Genomic DNA, 17860 nt, shown 5'->3' on the forward strand with positions numbered 1-17860 from the left:
ACACTCAAGTAGGCGGGTGCTAGACCATTTAATGCCTTATAAGTTAGGAGGAGTATTTTAAAATCGATTCTGAATCTAACCGGCAGCCAATGTAAGGTTTTTAAAATTGGAGTAATATGTTGGCCTCTGCCACTCCCTGTTAGAAGCCTTGCAGCCGCATTTTGAACCAGTTGTAGTCTAGAAAGAGTGGCTTTGCTGATACCATAAAGGCAGGAATTAGAGTAATCAAGCCGGGACGTAATAAATGCATGGATTACTGATTCCAGGAGATGGTTAGACAGAATAGGCTTGAGTTTGGCGATACGCCTGAGCTGGAAAAAACAGGATTTTACTGTGCTGTTGACTTGAGCATCCATTTTCAGGAACGAATCCATTTTGATTCCGAGATTAAAGACAGACGAAGTTACTGGAGTGGGAAGACAGTCGAGGCCAAAAGATGGAATCTGTTTGTAGTCAGGACTAAAAACAATGACCTCGGTTTTTGAATCATTCAGGTGAAGGAAATTTACAGCCAGCCATCCAATCCTTAATGTCAGATAGGCAGTCGAGGAGAGGTTTGGTGGAGTCAGTTGGCTTAAGAGAAAAATTAATTTGGCAGTCGTCAGCATATAGATGATATGAAATTGCATGTTTTCTAAAAATTGCACCTAAAGGCAGAATGTAGATTGAAAAAAGTAGAGGCCCTAAAATAGAACTCTGGGGGACCCCACATGAGAGTAGGACTGATTCAGATGAAAAATCATCCAACATGACTCTAAGAGTCATGTTGCAGAAATATGACAGTATGATGATGTCACCAGCAAATATTGTATAGACAAAGTGAAACAGCACACCACATCCAAATGTAAATTTAAACAAAAAATGTCATGCTTGTGGAAAAACAGGAGAGAGGAAAAGCTGGTAAAAATAAGAAACCTGAATAATCAGGTAGAGTGTTAGAAGAGCAGTTATCAGTATTGGTGAGTTTATATACAATTTTATAAACATTCACATCTGCATAGACATGATACTGTTTTCTGAGCACTACATTATAAATTTAGCTTTGCATAGCAAACTGTGTGAATGAAAGGGAGGTCAAAGGAATGGTGAGGATGCAGGGAGTTGGAGAAGGTGGGTGAGTTTAAATACTTGGGATCAACAGTACAAAGTAAAGGGGAGTGTGGAAAAGAAGTGAAGAAGAAAGTCAGGCAGGGTGGAGTGGGTGGAGAAGAGTGTCAGGAGTAATTTGTGACAGACAGGTATCAGCAAGAGGGAAAGGGAAGGTCTGCAGGACTTGCAGGTTATGGGGGTTGGAGATGGTAGCACTGACCAAAACATAAGAGACAGAGCTGAGGGTGACAGAGTTAAAGATGTTAAGATTTGCATTGGGTGTGACAAGGAGGGACAGGATTAGAAATGAGTACATTAGAGGGTCACATCAGGTTGGACTGTTTGGAGACAAAGTCAGAGAGGCAGGATTGCATTGGTTTGGACATGTGCAGAGGAGAGATGCTAGGTATATTGGGAAAAGGATGCTAAGGATAGAGCTGTCATGCAAGAGGAAAAGAGGAAGGCCTAAGAGAAGGTTTATGGGTGTGGAGAGAGAAGACATACAGGTGATGGTTGTAACAGAGATAGATGCAGAGGACAAGAAGATATGGAAAAAGATGATCCGCTGTGGCAACCCCTAATGGGAGCAGCTGAAAGAAGAAGAAGATGAAAAATCTTTAAAAGCGCGTTGTCACAAAAAGACTCCAGACAGTCAAAAAGGTTTGGGGCAGCCACCCATATATTATGATCCTGGCTGCAAAAGGTTGAAAACGAGTCCAAAACAGAACTGAATATGTGGAGGTAAGATGGCTGTTTTAAGGTCTGGTGGAGGAAATGAAACGAAAGTGACATCATCGGATGCACTGGGACTGGAAGTGACGTCATCGGAGGTGCCGGAAACAGAAGTGATGTCATCAGAGGCAGCAGAATATGGCGGGATTTTCCGGGAATGGTCTGCAAGAAACAGAGAGATACAGTCAGCACACTCCTCCACCCCCTGGTTTGATGTAGTTTTACAATTATCTCAAGCTGCTGTCAAGAAGATAGAAAACCTTTAGATCATCTTCCTTGAGGGCTTTATGTAGTGCTTCACATGTTGCTGTGAAGATGTTGGGGCAATATAGCTCTACTAATTTTTGAATCCCCAATGATATAAAGTTCTCATCTGAAGAAAAAGCATCAAACAAAACATTTCTACACTGAAATATTAGGGTCTAGTAGACCATTGAAGCCTCACTGTAGACATCCCATTACCTCAATATGATAGACAGCTGCTCAGAGTCTATTAAAGTCCATTGTGGCCTCCATGTGTGATTTTGGGTTATACAAGAAATAAATTGTTGTTGTATTACTGAAATTTCAAATGATCTGCAGAATGCCATACAGCAGATAAGCTATATAAAGTATTTAAAACAAGCTGTCCAACACTATAACAACACTGACTAAAATCAATCAAAGTAATGTATGTTGGGTCATTCTTACAACAAACAGAAGAGTCATTAACTGATAACAAACTGGTTATTTTTTTTTCAAAGACGTACTTTTATTGCAAGATTGTTGGAAGTTCTGAGAAGTATGACATATTCCCAATATCAGAATTTCAGTCAACTAAAAATATTTAACTATTTAGTTATGAGTGCTATTATGTGATAAAAAAATATTTATCTTCCAGAATAAAAATAACACATTTGTAGATGAATAAAATTAATACAATGCATCTCTTTATAGAGAATAGCAAATAAAGAAACAAAGCTATCTCAAGCAACTTTAATTTAAAAACTAGAAAATGTACACTCAATTGCATGTAACCTTCCAATACTGCAGTCTCTCTAACTTTCTCCCCAATTTTCAAAATGACATTGCTTGCAAATCATTAATAAAGGGGTAATTACTAGGATTAAAAGAGCACACTCAGCATCCCCATTTAATCTCATTAAAAGTGACAGCAATACTTTAGAACACCTGCCCTCTTTCACTAGCATTATAGTACATTCACAAATTAACTAAAGTCATTAAACCAAGAGGGTTAGGTTTTATTAAAATACTATATAGATATACAATTCATGCTGTTTAAGTGTTTAATTCACATTCACTGAAGACTGTCTTATATAATAGGCAAAAAGAAAAGAAACCTGACTGGTGCTGAACCTTTTTGTTATTAATTTTCCTTTTGAATACAAGTTAAAAGAGCACTTTCCTTTTTTTAGTGACCTTGACAAATAAGAACCTCAATAATCAAATCTAAAGAAGATTCAAGTCATATTGTTATATTCAGTTCCAGGAAATCATCAATGTAATAGACACTGGTACATTGTAATAAAAGAGCAACAATAGCAAATCTGAAGCCAAAGTCAATACTAAAATGAAAGGTATTGATTGTTTAGAGGCTACAGACAGTGTTACAGAAGTGTTCAAGAAATCTGTAACAGCTGAAATAATCCGTGAGATCCAAATGCTTTAAGATAATACATTTACAAATATTATTTTAATGATTTTTTTATATATTATTACATTTTATTATATGGGAAATTATGCTAATTTCAGAAGCATGCACATTAATTTATTTCATATTTTAAATATGTTTCTAATTTAACTGATGACAAAGTTTGCAATATTCACCTTTTGAATCATTAAACAATGCTAATGGACATTTAATGAAAAATATACCGAGGTGAAACATTCCATCTTAGACACTTGATTACAAAGTGATTTTCTTCTCTCTTTTTGACATTTGCCTTATGTTTTTTTCCCAAAACTTCACTCTTAAATCATCCTCTAAATGTTAGTGGTCTCTACATGATTAATGACTCTTAATTTAAAGGCAGTGTCATGGGACGTTTGTTGTTTGTCTACATTAGATATAGTGTCTTTTGATTACACATCTAATAAAGTCTCTCAGTGTACAACATTAAGAATAAATAGAAGGGTGTTGCAACACCCCTTTCCCATCTCCACAGAGAAACAGGATATTCAAAATATTCTTAATACTTGTTTTAACTTAACATCTGTGTTGCAGAACATTGCAATAATCGCCACTAGAGACTATTCCATTCACTGTTTCCACTTGAAGGGAACATCTTTCTGACTGAGATGTAGTTCCTTCCCCTCATCCAAGAAGAAACTTCAAAAAAATACTAACACATTGTTGTGGGGTACAAAATCTGTAAATTTTGTTGTGTATTTTCATTTTATTTTGCTCAAGACAACAGATGAACTACATTCAGGACAAATTAAAGCATATTCTCTTCCCAGTTGTACCTCACTGTTAAAACAGCTGTTCCAACAATGAAAGGAAGACATGCTGGTGCCTAAGGCTATCGATTAGTTTGTAACCTGGGCATCTGGGACAACAAGTAGCTAAATTATTTTACAGCCTGGGAAGGGAAGACATGCCGACACCTCAGGCAACATCAAAAACTTTTATTGTTTGGGAAAACGGACAGTGAATTCATTCATCATGTTGACAGCCAGCCAATCACAATATCTAAATATCACATCTTCCAAAACCCCCCGGTAGAATTTTATAATAAATATGCCTCTTCTGAAGAGTGACATAGGAGGGAGGAAGAAGAAGTGATGAAGATGTCAGGAGAAGGGAACAGAGCAACATCAGAAGAGGGCGGCGGCAACATGCAGCCATTTCCATCTGATCATCAGAAAAGCCTCTAATGAAAAACTATGATTGCTAGATCACAAGCCGCCTGTGACATTCATCCTTGTCATCTTTACTTTTTCGTAAGCTTTTTTTAAAGACTATATATAATCAAACTTTACTATCAGTCCTATTTTCTATTATTCTTTGTTCTACTGGTATTATTACTCCAGTAATAAATACCATGCTGCTTTTAACTTTCTATGCTTTGTCTTAATGTCTAGAGTGACTGAAATAATAAGGTAGATTTCTTTGAGCACCAGGGGTCTCATGTATAACACTGTGCGTAGAACTCACACTATAACATGGCCTAAGCACAAAAGCGGAAATGTTCGTACTCACAAAAAAATTCAGATGCATAAATTTGTGCGAACGTCAACTTCCACATTCTTCCGCTACATAAATCCCGGTCAGCGTGAAAAGTAACGTACGTGCACACGCCTGCTGTCCAACTCCTCCCAGAATTATGCCTCTTTTCATATGCAAATCAATATAAATAGCACTTAAGCTCAGCGTTCTGTGAAAAGGCAATGGCAAAAGCACGGGGGGGAAATAGAAGAATTTCAGCGAATACCAAGTGGAGGCAAGGAAAAGCATGCTTTTTGTTGGTTTAAACAATGGTATAAACAACAAAAGGAAGTTGATCCAGTGATACAGAGTGTCGGGGAAACTCGAAAGCTCAAGTTCACAAAGTCACACAGTGCCCGAAATAAAAAAGAAGTTGTCAGATATCAAAGTCAAGTTGTAGCCCACCGTCTGAGTGTCATATGAAATCTTATTAGGGTACAGAGAAAAGAAAAAAAATAGGCACACAGTGGGGAAAAAAGGACGAAATGTCAACTTTAATCTCTAAATTAAAACTTTAATCATGTAGTTTATTTTGTCATTAAGTTAGAACATCATAAACTTAACCTTAAAATTGTTTAATTTACTAGTTTCTCAAATCCCATCGTAATTAAAGTAGCACGTTAAATGCTTTGTGTTGTATTTGATCTTCTATGTGCTCTATGTGTGTGAATCACTACATGCTTCTTAAACTGGCTTTCTCTTCCTCTGACAGGACACAGAATCCATTACATTCATGATATTACAGCTCTCTGAATAATTAAAATACTGAGATGAATACTTGATATCATTTTCATGATGATAGGATTTAAAGCATGTTATTAAACATGGGAACATGGTGGTGCAGTGATTGTTCATGCCTCACGCAAGATGCTTGCTGCGCGACCTTCGATTAAATAATTTATTGCAGCAGTACTGTCTCTTTCAAACGTACTGTAGCTGCATTGCATTGTTTCTTGTTCGCAGTTGTCTGTTTTGGAAACCTTGGGTGGTAATGATTCTTCTTGCATTTTTTAGCATTCCATAGTAGACAGCAAGGGGAAATAGATTTAATGAAATACAATAATATTTTTTGGTATACAATAAAAAGGAGTCTTTATTTTTCATTTTTTGTCTACAGTCCATATTGTTACATATGCCTTTCAGATTTTAGAGATTTGGTTCAAATCCTGCCCCCGTCACTTTCTGTGTGTAGTTTACATGGTTTCCTTGTGCCTCCTAGATTTTTCTTCTTGTGTGTTGGGTTTATTTAATGCTTTATGACAAGAATTTGGTAGTTAATAGCTGAGTGTGTGTAAAACTGATTAATGTTCTGTCATCCTACCTTACACCAGGTCTTCTGGAATAGACTCTAGCTCCTCATGACCCTGAATTTGCTTAGGGTGGGGGGAGTCCAGAAAATGGATGGTATGATGAATGGGTGAATACCTGTAAGTCCTCAAACAGCAACAGATTCACAAGGCTTGATTATACACCTTGCTAAATGCAGATCCAGTATTGAGAAAAGCAGCTTCCAAATGTAAAGTATGAAATTGTTCCAAAACCCATCATGTGAGGAAACATGCACACTTTATAGTCACGTTCATTATACTTCTTAAATCAGAAGCTTATCTGCATTATGAATATTGCTCCACAATTCACACTGAGTAAATGTGAGCATTTGCATTTGCAGATTTAATTTTTAAATGCTTTGCCAGCCATTTGAATGTTTTTCCTAGTTGTGAATAATGTAACATCTGTTCTAATTTCCGCTTCTATTGAAGTAATTCTGAACCTTCCAAGATTCCCTGAATTAAAAGAAAGATAAAAATTACTCGTCTGTGTTATTTCTCATAATTCTGTGAAATTAGTGACTGTGTCAAAAAACTGCTTACAATTAAAATTACTTAAAACTCCTTAAGCACTTCCTTCTGCAGCATCTAAGATATCTCTGAATTACAATTATTCACAGTGCAACAGTGACAGGGTTTCAGCTCAGAAGTAACATGGCACCAAAACGGGTATAAGAAGGTTAAATAGCCAAGAAAGTGCCTTTATTTATAAAGAAAGTTTTTTATCAGTATGCTGCTGCTGAAGTATGTGAATTTCCCCTTAGGATTAATAAAGTATCTATCTATCTATCTATCTATCTATCTATCTATCTATCTATCTATCTATCTATCTATCTATCTATCTATCTATCTATCTATCTATCTATCTATCTATCTATCTATCTTGAGGCCATGCTTCTGGAAGAACTAATATCACTGTTCACAGAAGATGCCTTCTAGAGTCCAGTGTGTCTAATGTTACACCTTTAAAGCACAAAGAAGGTTTACTGTGTACTGAAGAGAGTGATCATTTAAAGGTTTAAATGTCAGTGCAAGAACTCAGGCAAGGTTCTGTCTCTTGTGTCTGTGGCTAAATTATATGAAGAAAATTCTGTGATTTTTGTAATTTGTCCAGTTATGGAGGACGCTGTATGTTCTACTAAAGGTAACAGAGAATTTTTGTATGACTGTAATGAGTATTATTATAATTATCGTTACTATTATTATTATTAAATTTGCACTGCACATTTCATCCATTGAATGCAGATTAAAGTGCATAATAAAAAAACAAAATATCAATTACCATAAATATATGTATATGTATATATATGCTGTGTGTATGTGTGGGTGTGTTTGCATGTGTGTAAGATAAAATGCAAAACTACAGAAGTAAGTAGTAAGATATGTTACTGGAATAATAACAATAAATTGTAAAGTAAACAAAGCATAAAGAGCAATTTAAAAGTTGCAAAAACCATAAACCTGTTGTCAAAGATGAGACAAAAAAGTCACAAAAAGGTTTGGGGCAGTATTTAAGGAAGTGTTATCTTGTAAATGAAAAGTGTGTCTAACTGGATAGGAAATGCCCATTCTAAAAGCCCAGAGATCATCTTGGAACAATGGAAACCACTGAAAATGTATTAAAGTAACTGTGTTGCCCAAAATAAATTGTAGACAAAACTAAAATTGTAATTTACAAATCAAATGACAACAAGCCTAGTAGTGCTCCTAATCAATTGGTTAATGTATTTACTGGGGTCACTGAAAACACTTTTGTACAGCCATCTTTCTGTCACAGATTATTTATTATGTGCAAAAGAAGTTTTAATTGGGATTTCCCAATTTTGACCAATAAAATTGAAGGGAGAGAATTTTTTAAGTGGACTGTCATTAAACCACAGTAAAAGCTATCTCAGGACATACATTCAAAGATATTTTAAGTCACACTTTTTTTTTCGTAGAGTATATCAGTAAGAAGGATAAAGCCTGGTCTGTTTCAAGGATGCATCCTCACTGTGGGACATTTCACATAAGCAAAGAAACACCCTTAGGCCAGATTAAAGAGTAAGTGTGGAAGTAGTTTAAATTTATGTTTTCCTAATGAACATTCCCTGCAGAATAAAATTATTTCCATTCCAAAAATAATATGACACTGTTGACATCACCATATTTGATATCTAGGTGATTGTGATTAGACAATATAATATGTTCAGACTACTTAATTAAACTTTAATTACTTCACCCTAATTTCATTGTCAGATCTAATGCATTTTCTGAAATGCCTTTTTCAACTTATGTGCTTATTAAAATCATGAATGTAAGAGCAATGGTTTTCTTGTATCATTTTTTATAAATCACTTTAATTTAAAAAAGTGGTTGAGAACCCAAACATGATGAAAATGGTGTGAGGTCTCCTAAAAGAATGATACAGACATAACTATAACTTAACAAGTCTGCCCATGGATGTCCATCTCAAATTCAGCTAGCCCCACAATGATTAGCTGCAAGCTTTTGGCCTGTCAGTCACATATCAGAAATTGGCACAATTACATGAAATATTCCAAACTTTAACAAAGGGTCTACAGGAAGCCGGACGACCATAAACAAATAAAGAATATTTATAAATTAGGAGTTATTAAACAAAATATAGAAAATACAAGAAAAATACAAGGAAGTTCTCAAAGCATCAAAATTGGGCAAAAGGAGTTGCTTAAAAGGCAATCCTATAGTAAACAAGTCTCGATACACAATCCCGTAATCAGGAATCTAAAGAGAGAAGCAATAAGTCAGCAAAAACAGCAGAATCCAAAGAAAAAGCAAAACTTAAAAAGAACTCCGAACAAATTCAATGATCCATCTCACTCTGGCCTCCAAATTAAGGCAGATGTAAGACACAGACACCTATTGGGGTTCCACCCACAAAATACATTAAATGAATGTACATTTAGAAAAAATTAAGGGAACACTTTAATCACACATTAATAAACAGAATATTCAAGTAGAAAATCTTTACTGAATAATACTGTGTAATTTGTGTGATTCGTTGGGAACAAAATTATGTAACAACGGTCAGTGGAAACCAAAATCACCATCCCATTGAGAGCTGTATTCAACATTATATCAAAAATCAAACTCAAAAATAGAAATCGCAGGCTGATCCAACTTGTGTGAATTTCATCACAGTAACTCATAATTTGGCTCAGTAGTATGTATGGCTCTCAAGTGCCAGTATGCACTCCTGACAACGTCTGGGCATGCTCCTGATGAGATGGTGGATGGTGTCATGGGGGATGTCCTCCCAGACCTGCATCAGGGTATCAGTGAGCTCCTGGATAGTCAGAGGTTCTCAATTGGATTCAGGTCTGAGGAACGTGTAGGTCAGTTAATGGCATTAATACCTTTACCATCCAGGAACTGCCTACACACTCTAGTCACATGAGGCTGGGCATTGTCCTGCACCAGGAGAAAGCCAGGTCCCACTGTGCCAGCGTAAGGTCTGACAATGGCTCTGAGGATTTCATCCCAGTACCTAACAGCAGTCAAGGTACCATTGCCTAGCACATAGAGGTCTGTGTGACCCTCCAAGGATATGCCTCCAAAGACCATCATCGACCCACTGCCAAACTGGTCATTCTGTATGATGTCTGCATAACGTTCACTACGGCGTCTCCAGACCCTTTCACATTTGTCACATCAGGCCCTCATGTCACCCTCATGGAGTCTGTTTCTGACAGTTTGGTCAGAAACATGCACACCAGTAGCCAGCTGCAGGTCATTTTGTAGGGTTCTGCCAGTGCTTCTCCTGTTCGTCCTCGCACAAAGGAGCAGATACTTGTCCTGCTGCTGGGTTGATCCCTGTCTACGGCTCTATCCAGATCTCCTCGTGTAACAGCCCATCTCCTGGTATCTACTCCGTACTCTTGCAGCTGTCCTGGAGACACAGCAAACCTTCTTGTGACAGCATGTACTGTATAGATGTGCCATCCTGGAGGAGCTGGACTACTTGTGCAACATGAATCAGCTGCATGCTACCAGTAGTGACAAGGACACTAGCAAAATGCAAAACTAGAGAAGAATTAGTCATGAAGGATAAGGAGAGAGCTAATGTTTGTGGTCTCCACCTACAAAGCCATTCCTTTTTTGTGGGTTATTTTGCTGTTGACTTTCCAGTGCACCTGTTGTCACTTTCATTTAAATCAAAGCAGATGAAGCAGACTCACAATCGCTTATGCTTCCTAACTGGACATAGTGATATCCCTGAAGCTTAACAGACTTGGTGTTAAACTGTGATGATTCACTGGTCCCATAATTTTTCAAGCAGTTTATATATTGTGATGGATTGCCATAGCCACTACATGGCTGGGACAGCAAAGGAGTGCAAGGGGCAGCGGAGAGGGCATTGGTCAGGAAATACTTCCCCTGGGACACTAAACGGTAGCCCTCCTGGGTGGCTGTGGCACCATGGATTCCTGCAGGGCATGCCAGGAGCTGGAATTTGGTGCAGCCCTGTTGGGTTCCATGGGAGCCACCAGGGGGAGCTGCAGAGTCCTATAAAGGACCTCCAGCACACCTGAGAGTAATTCCAGGTAATGCTGATGAGCCACCTGGAACACTCCTGGCACCTGAATAAGAGGAGCCACCTCATTCCATTCAATGGCCAGAGTTGGGAGGAAGAAGACAAAGCCTAAGGAGGAAGTGGAAGTGGATGGACTGGCGGCAGAGAAGGGACTGTATTGTGTTGGTGTACTGTGCACAAAACTGTAAATAAACCGGGTGTTGTGTGTTGAACCAGTGTTCTGCCTGTCTGTGTTGGGGGTTAGGGCGGCTGTACGCACTCGGGCTTCAGAATTGATATATACTGTATGTAAATATACATATATATATATATATATATATATATATATTGTGGAGATTGGCTCGGACACAGACAGGCAGACACGTTCATGTCACCCAACACACGTTTATTATACATAATATTTACAAGTCCAAGTGCACAAACCCAGTGCCAAAGCACCAATCACCCTTTCAAAGTCCTGGCCACAACACAATGCCTTTCTCTTCCTGGTCCGCCTCCACTCCTCTCCAATATGCTTTGTCTTCTTCCTCCCGACTCTCGCTCTGACTGGAGGGAGGCGGCCCCTTTTATGTGCCCCGGATGGGCTCCAGGTGCATCATTAGGGCCTCCGTGGCCACACCCCTGTGTGGCGGAAGTTCCCAAGGTGTTACCGGAAGTCCACCGGGTGCTCTCAAGTTTCTTCCCCCCAGCACTTCCCGGTGTGGCGGAAGTACTGAGGGCCAACACTCCCAAGGCATTGGGGCGCCCCCTGGCGGTGACCACGGGCCCCTACAGGGCTGAGCTTCCAAGCTCCGTACCCGCGGTCTCCAAAGCCACCAGGGAGGACGCCCCCTCGTGTCCTGGAGGAGGCACAAGCCCTCCTCCTCTCCTCCTAGGCGTCCCGGCCGGGCATGGATGCCCGCCGGGCACCACAATATATATTCATTTTGCATGCCCTTTGACAGCAAGAAGCATGACAACAGAGTGAAAATGCATAATTAAAATAACACAATGAGTTTAAGAATCATAAGTGAACAAAAATTTTGTGACTTGTTCATGGGTACAACAAAAATGAATGATAATTGTGCAGCTGGTTTTCAGATAATGATTTATTTCAAACTATAAAGAATCAGTAGATGATGATACATGTTGCAGGCAATGAGAGGTAAAAAATATGTATGGTAAAGTTAAGCTGAAAGCTTAACTAGAACTAGAATAACTAGAAAACTTAACTAGAAAGTATTAGAATAATATTTTTATAAGGTTTAGTTTTGAGTGACTAATTTGTTGAATGTATAAAGGAACATAAACGTATTACATAACTCAAAAAACATATTGTCACAAGAATAGACAAGAGCCATAAAAAGGTTTGGGGCACCCACCTGTATATTGTTTCCTCACTGCAAAACTGGTTTCAATGGTGTACAGTTGTGTACTGGTTTGAGTCCAAAGCAGAACTGATTTGCTGGCACAAAGATGGCGACTTTAAAGGAGAGTGCAGGAAGTGATGTTATTAATCGGGCTGGAACTGGAAGTGGTGTCACTGGGGCTGGAACCTGAAGTGGCATCATCAGTAGGGCCAGAACCGGAAGTGATATTATTGGGCCCGGAACCAGAAGTGGCGTCATCGGGGCCAGAGGGAATTTCCCATAACTGGTCTGCAGAGAAGTGAGAGAAGAATTTAGTGCACTCTGCCACCCCCTGGTGTGGCATGGAATTACTTTCATTCAGGCCCTTTAGCTGCCTCCCATGCACACATGTGTGACAATATCCATGACTCAAAAAAAGTGAAATTCCCACAAGGAGGAGGTTAACTACATACTTAGGCTTGTGCACATAAAATAAGTATCAAAGGATATTTAACAAAAATAGCAAAAAGAGCTGCTTAAAAGGAAATCCTAAATAAAAAAAGTCTCAACACCAAAACCAGAAATCAGAATCTTAAAGGAAGATTTGAGAAGAAATAGAAAATCAGAGAATCCAACAATAAACAACAGTAATCAAAAACTCTAAAGGTAACAAAATGCTCAACTGCTGAATCTTTCTTTTGTCTTGAAGGAGGTCCCAGCAGTTGTGACACCAGGGTAACCTGACCTCTTGGGGATCCACAAATAAAGAACAAGGGATGGAAGCTTAGTTAAAGGAACAGAATACAAATAAGAAATCACATTAAGTCAACAAAAATAACCTATCGACATGAAAAATAAGTTAAAATTAGCAAAAACAATAAAACATGAAATACAGTACACATAACATTGTCAAGATACTTAACATACAGTATATATTCTGTTTAAAACAATTCAAATAAAGAATTTTACACACCAAACAATGCATTCTAACATAAATATATTTTTATTGTATTGTACTGTATGATAACAAAAGAATCATCAGCAGCAAAGCTGCCTTTCACCAGTGCTTATTCATAACTTATATAAATGACAATCATGAGTTTGTCCAGCAGCATTTGCACATGTGCTTTACGCATCACACATGAGCTATTACATTCCTGATGAGCTCCACTGAATTGATTTGTTCCAGCTTGCAAATGTGTAATATTCACTAAAAAGAGTCATTAAAAGAGAACAAATCGTTCACAAATTGCTCATCACAATTTTAATCTGTAGTGGCATGCATTTGAATGAGGAAGCTGAAATGATAGCTAGATTAACCACACCATATATAGTCCTGATAAATGAATGGAGGCTTTGCATTCATCCTCTGATGAATCAGGGTATAGTTGCGTGTCCAACCACCTACCCATTTTAAAGACCACTTATGCATTTCAGGATCTTTGGGAGCAAGTCTCTATTCTGGCAGCGTTGGGCAGGCACAGTTAGATGGGGTTCTATTCTTAAACATATCTGTCTACAATGGTGATGAAATGAGCTGCTCAATTATATTCATTCCAAAATAAAATTTATTTAGTTAATGTTTCAAAATTTCCACAATTTCCAGACATTTGTGTAATTCAGCTTGTAAAGCTTTGAAGCTCAAGTCAAATCCCTAATGATATGACATATGATGCATTAATAAAAAGGGTAAACAGGGGGTCTCAAAGTTAGTTGGGCTGCAACTCCATTTGTGTTGTTCTTTATGTTTTTTATAACCAAACTAGTGTTGATTACTATAACAACTAAAATATGTTAAATGTGGTGAAAGCACATACAGGCCATATTTTAGGATGGTACAGGACACAGTCACCAGTTATGAGTAATTATCACTGATCAATTCAGTGGCAAATTCTAGATTATTACACAGGAAAATTAAATTATTTATATTTGAAATTTGAGTTAATTTGACTTGTCAATTGAATAGTCCTCTTCTCCATGCAGTTATCTTGGCCTTAAGTGTAAGCAATTCAGCCAATCCTTGGTCCTCAAACTCTGCTATTTCTTCTGTAAGTGCTTTGTAATGAACAAAATAAACGAGGAACAACTTATATCAGCCAACTGTTAAAATTCACATACAGGTAAAATTCCGTTACAACAAATATCTTTACAACGAAATTTTCATTACAACGAAGTATTTTTATGGTCCCAACAGTTTCCCCATATGACACGAGTCTATAGAAATCTCATTACTACAAAGTACATTCAGCATATACTTTCATTACAATGAAGTGCCCAAAAGATCTTGAAATGCCTGAATGAATCATCCACAGAGCAGTTAGTTCTGTGGTCGTAGTTCAGTTGTGCACAATGATCCCCAAACAGAAACATTGTAAAAAAAATTCTTTCTTCGAAGTTTCCTCATACTGTTTTTTTGCTGTTTTTGTTTTGTGTGGTTTTCAGTGATACCTTTTGCTTATTGCTCGTCAACATTTAAAAAACATCCATTGGAATTTAACTTATTGTCACCCTCCTATAGAAACGGAAGACACAAAAAAACGATAACAGTTCATATTAGAAAAAAAAACTTTTTTGCAGCTCTCGATTGTGGCAAAAAGAAAAAAGACGTTGCCAGTGAATTCGGAATTCCGCCATCAACACTGTCAACTTTCTTGAAAGACCGAGCAAAAAAAAAAAGAAAAATCTCGGGTTGCAAATGTATGCAAACTGCTGCATTTGAAGACGTCGTAAAAGCAGTTTTTATGTGGTTCAGTGATGCTCGTTCAAGAAACATTCCTATTAATGCAGCACTCATTCAAGAAAATGTGAGGTTTCTAAACTCTTTTTGGACCTCCTCCAACTGGACAACATGCCAAAGAGCGTCACCCTGTCTGTGGAAGACTATTTATCCATTGCCGGGACAACAGCAGGCTCACAGCGCTGAGGCGGCTCACTGCCGAAGCAAACAGAAAAGATCTTGATGGGTGATGCAAGGAACATTATAAAAGCAGGAATCAGTAATACTTGGCCACTAACCTGGCCACAACCCTAGCCTGACTGCTGTGTCTGTGTATAGGAGAGTGGCAGATCACGCCACAATAAATAACCGTTCTGTTCCCGTTTCAACCTGAATAAAGCTGGTTTTGCTAAAGTAAGACAGGGACTTATAGCACAACCCCTGTCTTAGGAATCGCTTCTGTAGCGCCTCACTGCACCGCTGTGAGCCTGCTGTTGCCCCACCCCGGCAAAAGACAAACAATCTTACACAGACGCGGCAATTGCGCTTCGGGACGCACTTCAGCGTGACGTTCCCATTGGGTGGAGAGTGGGGGGGATCCCAAAAGAGTTCAGAAATTACAATATGAAGAAGAATAAAAGGATGATTCGGCTTCTGATTAATAACTGTGCTGCCCACAACATGCTCTCGCATTTAGATAATGTTCGTGTTGAATTCCTCCCAGCCAATTGCACAGCAGTGCTTCAGCCATTGGGTTTGGGCATCATTCACACCCTGAAAGTGTATTATCGTAAGGAAATGCTGAGAAAATTCTTGTCAGCATAACTTGTAGACAGGAGAAGATTAAAATTAATGTGAAAGAAGCTATTGAAATGATTGCAAATGCCTGGACGCAAGTTAAAGAAAGCACTATAGCAACAAATACAGAATCTCATTACAACAAAATTTTAATTACAACAAAATATTTTTTAGGTCCCTGGCAGTTCGTTGTAAGGGAATTTTACCTCTATTTGAAGAAGATTGTCCTTATTTTTCTGGTACAATGCATCTGTTACTTCAAGTTTCAAATCCTCCAACTCAGATTTATCCATCTTTCTCTTGAACAAAGACAAACAACAGTGTGAAACAGAAGCTTTTCTAATCTGAGTGGATGTGGTAACTCTCCTGGCACTTGCAGTGAATCTCTGACAGTGTACAGTCTTATCTCAGTATAAATATAGCACTCCAGCTACATTACACCTGTGTCCATTTTCTTTTAAAGATGAGTCGAATGACCATTGTCTCAGTAAAGTGACCCTCAAGGCATTAATCCCAGAGATGTTTCCAAAATGTTTCACCCTTTCAAGTCTGTAAAAGGAAGAATAATAACAGAAACCCTCACTTGTGGCTCATCAGTCAGTCAGTCATCAATGAACCTGCTATATCCTAACACAAGAGCTGCTGGAGCCAATCCCAGCCAACACAGGGCACAAGGCAGGAACAAAAACAAGGCAGGGCGCCAGCCCACCGCAGGGCACACACACCAAGCACAATTTAGGATTGCCAATGCACCTAATCTGCATGTCTTTGGACTGTGGGAGGAAACCATAGCACCCAGAGGAAACCTATGCAGACATGGTGAGAACATGCAAACTCAGGGAGGACCCGGGAAGCAAAACCAGGTCGCGCCCAGCAGCGCTACCACTGCGCCACCGTGCTGCCCCACTTGTGGCTCTTTCCACTGAATTTCTATCAAGGATCAAATAATATATGCACCAGTAAATATATTCAATATTAAAAATACTAATGTCATATAATAGTCATTCAGTTTTCTTAACATTAGCATAAATACTCACTTATTGTCTTTACTGTCTTCCATTATTAATTAATGCTATACTTTGCACAATAAATCACATTTGTACAAGTTAAAACACAGATTCAATTATAAGAAACTTATCTGCAATAAGTAGCATTTACGTTTTTATTTACTTTTGATAATTTATACTAAGAAAACTAAATAATAAATACTAAAGAATTTGCATGACATTGAATGAACAACATAAAAAATTCCAATGAACAAACATAATAATAACCTGCTCCTCAACACCACAAAAACGAAGGAGCTTGTTATTGACTTTAGAAAAAAACAAAACTGATATCCAGCCACTCATCATTGGCAGGGCTTGTGTGGAGCGTGTCTGGTGTTCAGATTTCTGGTCATTGAGCTGGAGGATGACCTGACCTGGAGCGCCAACACCAAGGAGCTGCTGAAGAAGGCGCAGCAGAGACTGTATTTTCTGAGAATCCTCAGAAAGAACCATCTGCCCAAAAATCTGCTCCTTGCCTTTTATCACTGTTCCATCGAGAGTGTGCTTATGTACGGACTGTGTGTGTGGTACGGCAGCTGCACTTCTTCAGACAGGAAAGCACTCCACACGGTCGTCAGGACAAAGGAGAGAACAATTGGTTGTATCCTACCCACTCTGAAACAAATCTATACCTCCAGATGCCGCAAAAAAGCAATAGACATTTCACAGGATTCATCACATCCCGGTCATTGCCTCTTCCAGCTTTTTCCATCGGGCAAGAGATACAGAGCAATGAAAACCAGGACAAACCGCCTTAAAAACAGGTTTTATCCAAAAGCAATCATGGCCCTGAACTCAGAATAAAACTGCTCCATATAATTCAATGTGCAATATAGACCTTAAGTCAACCAGTGCAATTTGTACATTTAATCAGTGCAATTTGTATATTTTGTAAAGTACTTTTATTACTATTCAGCTGTTATTATTTTCTGTCTTCTTGTCTTTTTAAATCTTATGCCTCACACTGCGTCAACTGCACCTTCAATTTCGTTGTTCCTTTGTAAAAGTGAAAATGACAATAAAGATCTATCTATCTATCTATCTATCTATCTATCTA

Source organism: Erpetoichthys calabaricus, chromosome 7, assembly GCF_900747795.2.
Source record: "Erpetoichthys calabaricus chromosome 7, fErpCal1.3, whole genome shotgun sequence".
In the NCBI taxonomy this organism is placed as follows: Eukaryota; Metazoa; Chordata; class Cladistia; order Polypteriformes; family Polypteridae; genus Erpetoichthys; species Erpetoichthys calabaricus.